General features: G+C 55.6%; 3 non-coding genes across 3 annotated transcripts in view; all 3 read right to left on the bottom strand.

Annotated features, from left to right (window-relative positions):
• LOC124560164 overlaps positions 1–735 on the bottom strand; it is a 4,224-nt gene extending 3,489 nt beyond the window's left edge. Inside the window, exon 1 of the ribosomal RNA XR_006969067.1 lies at positions 1–735. This exon is cut by the window's left edge and continues 3,489 nt beyond it. This is a non-coding gene — a ribosomal RNA (large subunit ribosomal RNA).
• Positions 736–925: 190 nt separating this feature from the next.
• Positions 926–1,082, bottom strand: LOC124560167. The gene has a single exon (XR_006969069.1). It is a non-coding gene; the product is annotated as a 5.8S ribosomal RNA (ribosomal RNA).
• Positions 1,083–1,435: 353 nt separating this feature from the next.
• On the bottom strand, positions 1,436–3,349 carry LOC124560162. Its single transcript, XR_006969065.1, has one exon. It is a non-coding gene; the product is annotated as a small subunit ribosomal RNA (ribosomal RNA).
• Between the last annotated feature and the right edge of the window lie 4,151 nt (positions 3,350–7,500).

Here is a 7,500-nt window from a genome sequence, read left to right as displayed (position 1 = left end):
GGGCAGCCAGCCAGGACACCGGGGCTCTGCCCAACAGACGCGAACCGAGGCCCGCGGAAGGACAGGCTGCGCACCGGGCCGTAGGCCGGCACCCAGCGGGTCGCGACGTCCTACTAGGGGAGAAGTGCGGCCCACCGCACACCGGAACGGCCCCACCCCGCGGCGAGTGGAAAGGCAACCGGACACGACCCCGCCGCGGATTGCTCCGCGCGGGCGGCCGGCCCCATCTGCCGAGGGCGGGAGGCCAGTGGCCGGATGGGCGTGAATCTCACCCGTTCGACCTTTCGGACTTCTCACGTTTACCCCAGAACGGTTTCACGTACTTTTGAACTCTCTCTTCAAAGTTCTTTTCAACTTTCCCTCACGGTACTTGTTCGCTATCGGTCTCGTGGTCATATTTAGTCTCAGATGGAGTTTACCACCCACTTGGAGCTGCACTCTCAAGCAACCCGACTCGAAGGAGAGGTCCCGCCGACGCTCGCACCGGCCGCTACGGGGCCTGGCACCCTCTACGGGCCGTGGCCTCATTCAAGTTGGACTTGGGCTCGGCGCGAGGCGTCGGGGGTAGTGGACCCTCCCAAACACCACATGCCACGACAGGCGGCAGCCTGCGGGGTTCGGTGCTGGACTCTTCCCTGTTCGCTCGCCGCTACTGGGGGAATCCTTGTTAGTTTCTTTTCCTCCGCTTAGTAATATGCTTAAATTCAGCGGGTAGTCTCGCCTGCTCTGAGGTCGTTGTACGAGGTGTCGCACGCCACACCGCCAGCCGGCCTGTGCACGCTACCGAGTAAGTACCGGTATGCGAACCGCCAGGCGACGGGCGGCGCATCGCACGTTTAAGGAGGCGCGGCCGGCCCCACAGGCGGCCGCGACGCTCCCAGGTCTGCGAAGCGGGGCAAACGCCGCGCGCTTCAGTATACGTAGCCGACCCTCAGCCAGACGTGGCCCGGGAACGGAATCCATGGACCGCAATGTGCGTTCGAAACGTCGATGTTCATGTGTCCCTGCAGTTCACATGTCGACGCGCAATTTGCTGCGTTCTTCCATCGACCCACGAGCCGAGTGATCCACCGTCCTGGGTGATCTTTTCTTAGTTTCCACTGTCTCTTTCAAGACAGTTGCATAGGCGGGACGTAGGCGTGTGGCGGCCCCTGTTCAAGCGTTCTGTGTCCAACAGCCTCACGGCCGATGGGCGTCGTACGGCTCCACACCGGAGCGGACAGGCTGTCGGGCGAACGTCATTCAAAACCGGCGCCAGGCGCCAGGTGCCGCAGGCCAGCCGCTCCAGCGCTTCAGCGCTCGTACCACACAACATTGGCGTTAGTTTTGAGAAGCACGCGTGGTTCCGCACGCGGCGCACGGCTACTGCGAGCCGTACAGGTAGCGTGTGTTGCGCGACACGACACGCACATCGAAAGACATGCAGTCTAGTCGGTAATGATCCTTCCGCAGGTTCACCTACGGAAACCTTGTTACGACTTTTACTTCCTCTAAATGATCAAGTTTGGTCATCTTTCCGGTAGCATCGGCAACGACAGAGTCAATGCCGCGTACCAGTCCGAAGACCTCACTAAATCATTCAATCGGTAGTAGCGACGGGCGGTGTGTACAAAGGGCAGGGACGTAATCAACGCGAGCTTATGACTCGCGCTTACTGGGAATTCCTCGTTCATGGGGAACAATTGCAAGCCCCAATCCCTAGCACGAAGGAGGTATCAGCGGGTTACCCCGACCTTTCGGCCTAGGAAGACACGCTGATTCCTCAGTGTAGCGCGCGTGCGGCCCAGAACATCTAAGGGCATCCACAGACCTGTTATTGCTCAATCTCGTGCGGCTAGAAGCCGCCTGTCCCTCTAAGAAGAAAAGTAATCGCTGACAGCACGAAGGATGTCACGCGGACTAGTTAGCAGGCTAGAGTCTCGTTCGTTATCGGAATTAACCAGACAAATCGCTCCACCAAACTAAGAACGGCCATGCACCACCACCCACCGAATCAAGAAAGAGCTTCAATCTGTCAATCCTTCCGGTGTCCGGGCCTGGTGAGGTTTCCCGTGTTGAGTCAAATTAAGCCGCAGGCTCCACTCCTGGTGGTGCCCTTCCGTCAATTCCTTTAAGTTTCAGCTTTGCAACCATACTTCCCCCGGAACCCAAAAGCTTTGGTTTCCCGGAGGCTGCCGCCGAGTCATCGGAGGAACTGCGGCGGATCGCTGGCTGGCATCGTTTATGGTTAGAACTAGGGCGGTATCTGATCGCCTTCGAACCTCTAACTTTCGTTCTTGATTAATGAAAACATACTTGGCAAATGCTTTCGCTTCTGTTCGTCTTGCGACGATCCAAGAATTTCACCTCTAACGTCGCAATACGAATGCCCCCGCCTGTCCCTATTAATCATTACCTCGGGTTCCGAAAACCAACAAAATAGAACCGAGGTCCTATTCCATTATTCCATGCACACAGTAATTCAGGCGGCTTGCCTGCTTTAAGCACTCTAATTTGTTCAAAGTAAACGTGCCGGCCCACCGAGACACTCACTCAAGGCACCCTGGTAGGATTGCAACGGGGTCCGCCTCGGGACGCACGAGCACGCACGAGGCGCGTCGCACGCCTTCAGCTCGCCCCACCGGCAGGACGTCCCCACGATACATGCCAGTTAAACACCGACGGGCGGTGAACCAACAGCGTGGGACACAAATCCAACTACGAGCTTTTTAACCGCAACAACTTTAATATACGCTATTGGAGCTGGAATTACCGCGGCTGCTGGCACCAGACTTGCCCTCCAATAGATACTCGTTAAAGGATTTAAAGTGTACTCATTCCGATTACGGGGCCTCGGATGAGTCCCGTATCGTTTATTTTTCGTCACTACCTCCCCGTGCCGGGAGTGGGTAATTGCGCGCCTGCTGCCTTCCTTGGATGTGGTAGCCGTTTCTCAGGCTCCCTCTCCGGAATCGAACCCTGATTCCCCGTTACCCGTTACAACCATGGTAGGCCGGCAGAACTACCATCGACAGTTGATAAGGCAGACATTTGAAAGATGCGTCGCCGGTACGAGGACCGTGCGATCAGCCCCAAAGTTATTCAGAGTCACCAAGGCAACGGACCGGACGAGCCGACCGATTGGTTTTGATCTAATAAAAAGCGTCCCCTTCCATCTCTGGTCGGGACTCTGTTTGCATGTATTAGCTCTAGAATTACCACAGTTATCCAAGTAACGTGGGTACGATCTAAGGAACCATAACTGATTTAATGAGCCATTCGCGGTTTCACCTTAATGCGGCTTGTACTGAGACATGCATGGCTTAATCTTTGAGACAAGCATATGACTACTGGCAGGATCAACCAGGGAGCTGCGTCAACTAGAGCTGAGCAGCCGGCCGCCCGGGAGTGTGTCCCCGGGGGCCCGCGCGAACACGCAAGCGTCCGCTCAATATTCTGCAAACAGGAGAGGCTGAGCTCCCCTGCACAATACACCTCGAAACCCTCTCAGGTCCCGGCGGCGCGCAGCGCCGTCCCTAAGTACTTGGTCGGGTTCGAGAGAGGCGCAATCGCCCGGAGTTTGGCGAGTAGACGCTTTAGGTGCGACCACCCGTGCTCCCAACTGAGCTTGCCGCTGCCGACAGAGGCCCGGGAGCGTGCTGTCGTGGCATTGCCGGCGGGAGACAACACGCGCCACCTACGGTGGCCGGCAGCTCCAACGCCAGCGCCACAGAAGGACAAAAGCCCCACTTGGGTGCCGAAGCGAACGCGCCAACACGTCCCGCACAGCTGCGATACAAACCACCTGCGAGAACCGCAGAGGCGACCGAGCAGCAGGACGGCGTCGCGGCGCCGAGCGCCGGGCGGCGGCGCATCCTCAGCGCACACAGTCCTCAATCGGACCAGCACACTGCAGATGTCCACCGCGCTTCGCACCGGGCCCGCGAGGACCTACTTTGGCCGCACGGCGCCGCGTGCAGGGTGCGCCGGCGCGCAGCTGCGCCGCCTGCCGCCTCCGTCGGCCGGCGCGCCTGCCACTCGGCCGCCCCCACCAGCCGGCTGTAGCGCGTGCGCCCACGCACCGCGCGGCCAGCACGCCGGGAGGCCCCCCCTCACCGGCCGGGGACGGTCCCACCCAGCCACCGCCGCGTATCGCTTCACACCCACATGCCATTCACGTTCGTGGGCATGGTGGGTATCGCTGAAACAACCGGTTGGTAGCTCAACCGATCGTCGCCATCACTGATTCACCTCTAGCGAGAACAACCGCAACCACAACGGTTTACCATTTGTTCATTTGCGTAACGTCACCAGCAAACGTAGACGTCCATCGCCATTTGCAAATTCAACGATTGTTGCATGCCTGTGTCAGGTGTCACGACACACTATGTCTGCCCACATACACGCAACAACATGTGCACGCTTCGCGAACACGTGGAAGGTGGCCCCCGTACGTATGCGATGTCCATTGCGCGAACGACTGTCAACCGGCTCTGTCGCATGTCGCAGATGTGGAACGCAGTGCACCATGCTATCACGGTGAGTGAGAAGAGACGACTACGTCTGACAACACGCGCCACTACATCAACAGACGGCTCATGCTGATCGCCATCCACGGCATACCATACTGCAATCCAGCTCTTATAGGGAGACGACACGTAGCTGAGTGCACAATATTTGGACCGTATGGTTCGCCGTTGTTGGCGCAGTCGTGGTACGGTCACACATGTACCACGATGTATCATTCAGTACATGAGGACCAATGTGCAGTACAGTGTGTGATTTGGACGTACATCATCAGCGGACAGTTGACACAAGCCGTACCACAACGTAGGCTGTGCTTCGCCATGCGAATGCCAATGAACAACTGCGAAGGGCATTGAGCATGTACGTCCTGCTGCCATCCGCATTACAGTGTATAGCTGCAAGGTGTTTAACATGAAGCGATACTCTGGGGACCGGGGCAGTGCGGGGTAGCAAAACTATATTGCGGGGGGTTGCAGTTAGGCAACACTACACTAATTTAACGCGTCGTATGACAATTACAGAGCAGGTTAAGGCCCAACGTGTGTTGGGTTAAGGCCCAACGTGTGTTGGGTTAAGGCCCAACGTGTGTTGGGTTAAGGCCCAACGTGTGTTGGGTTAAGGCCAACGTGTGTTGGGGTTAAGGCCCCAACGTGTGTTGGGTTAAGGCCCACGTGTGTTGGGTTAAGGCCCAACGTGTGTTTGGGTTAAGGCCCAACGTGGTGTTTGGGTTAAGGCCCAACGTGTGTTGGGTTAAGGCCCAACGTGTGTTGGGTTAAGGCCCAACGTGTGTTGGGTTAAGGCCCAACGTGTGTTGGGTTAAGGCCCAACGTGTGTTGGGTTAAGGCCCAACGTGTGTTGGGTTAAGGCCCAACGTGTGTTGGGTTAAGGCCCCAACGTGTGTTGGGTTTAAGGCCCAACGTGTGTTGGGTTAAGGCCCAACGTGTGTTGGGTTAAGGGCCCAACGTGTGTTGGGTTAAGGCCCAACGTGTGTTGGGTTAAGGCCCAACGTGTGTTGGGTTAAGGCCCAACGTGTGTGTGGGTTAAGGGCCCAACGTGTGTTGGGTTAAGGCCCAACGTGTGTTGGGTTAAGGCCCAACGTGTGTTGGGTTAAGGCCCACGTGTGTTGGGTTAAGGCCCAACGCGGGTTGGGTTAAGGCGCAACGCGGGTTAGGTTAAGGCGCAACGCGGGTTAGGTTAAGGCGCAACGCGGGTTAGGTTAAGGCGCAACGCGGGTTAGGGTTAAAGGCGCAACGCGGGTTAGGTTAAGGCGCAACGCGGGTTAGGTTAAGGCGCAACGCGGGTTAGGTTAAGGCGCAACGCGGGTTACGTTAAGGCGCCAACGCGGGTTACGTTAAGGCGCAACGCGGGGTTACGTTAAGGCGCAACGCGGGTTACGTTAAGGCGCAATATAGGTTAGGTTTAAGGCGCAATATAGGTTAGGTAAGGCGCAATATAGGTTAGGTTAAGGCGCAATACGGGTTAGGTTAAGGCGCAATACGGGTTAGGTTAAGGCGCAATACGGGTTAGGTTAAGGCGCAATACGGGTTAGGTTAAGGCACAATACGGGTAAGGTTAAGGCACAATACGGTGTTAGGGTTAAGGCACAATACGGGTTAGGTTAGGCACAATACGTGTTAGGTTTAAGGCACAATACGGGTTAGGTTAAGGCACAATACGGGTTAGGTTAAGGCACAATACGGGTTAGGTTTAAGGCACAATACGGGTTAGGTTAAGGCCAATACGGGTTAGGTTAAGGCACAATACGGGTTAGGTTAAGGCACAATACGGGTTAGGTTAAGGCACAATACGGGTTAGGTTTAAGGCACAATACGGGTTAGGTTAAGGTACAATACGGGTTAGGTTAAGGTACAATACGGGTTAGGTTAAGGTACAATACGGGTTAGGTTAAGGTACAATACGGGTTAGGTTAAGGTACAATACGGGTTAGGTTAAGGTACAATACGGGTTAGGTTAAGGTACAATACGGGTTAGGTTAAGGTACAATACGGGTTAGGTTAAGGTACAATACGGGTTAGGTTAAGGTACAATACGGGTTAGGTTAAGGTACACATTGTTGTAAGGAAAGGTGTTTTGGGGGGGGGGGGGGGGGGCCGGTTTGTTGATTGTGATTATCGTAAGTAAATGACTGCGGCATCATCTGATTTGCCACGTCAGGGTGCACCTTTGGCTCATAACAGGCGGCGCTCTGATTCCATGCTTGTGGCAGACCTGTGTCTTTCATTCCTGCCATTGTTTGTGTGGTGTGACAGGAGGGCAGTATTGTGATGTTGGGTGCACCCCTGTGTAGGACATGTGTGGGTGTTGGGTGGCTTAGCTGAGCAATGGTGGTTGTCGGAAGGGTGAGATATTCTGTTTTGTGAGTGGACCTCCCGGTCTGGTTATTGATAGTGTGGATTGTCTAATGTGGCAGAGAGGATGCACTGGGTGTTGTTCCATGCTGGTGCTTACCATATTGTCTGTGTGCCTGTTACAGGCAGAGAGTAGTGCGTGATAAGAGTGTCTGGCTGACGTGTGATTGTGAGCAGAGTCTTTCAGCATGTATACGGACAGTTGTATACATTATCTGTATTCTGATGGCTCTATCTATTACTAATCAGCGCCGTGTATACGTTTAATCCGGTTCCAGGTCGAAACTATTGTATCTCTGTACATTAGTGACACGGCGAGCCCGCTATGTAGTTACTCGTCTCGGCAGCTTCCACCGGTGTATCGCAAATGATTATAAGGAATCAGTCTAGTCGTCAATACCGATAGTGTGACGTCACATGTCTGGGGGTGGGGGACGCTGCGCCCTTCCGGTGGGTCATGGCCTAGGAAGACTCTTCCCACGCAGGGGGGCTTGGACTGTCATTGGACTCTTCCGAGTAATATACTTGCCGTACGTTTTTGCGACTGCGAGTTGCAACGCTCACCGGTACCGACATGGATGGAGCGCCTCCTAGCTGCGCTGAGCATCTGCATTCGTACAGAGAG

The sequence above is a fragment of the Schistocerca americana genome, unplaced genomic scaffold (assembly GCF_021461395.2).
Source record: "Schistocerca americana isolate TAMUIC-IGC-003095 unplaced genomic scaffold, iqSchAmer2.1 HiC_scaffold_1070, whole genome shotgun sequence".
Classification (NCBI taxonomy): Eukaryota; Metazoa; Arthropoda; class Insecta; order Orthoptera; family Acrididae; genus Schistocerca; species Schistocerca americana.
This window is presented reverse-complemented; position numbering and strand designations above follow the sequence as displayed.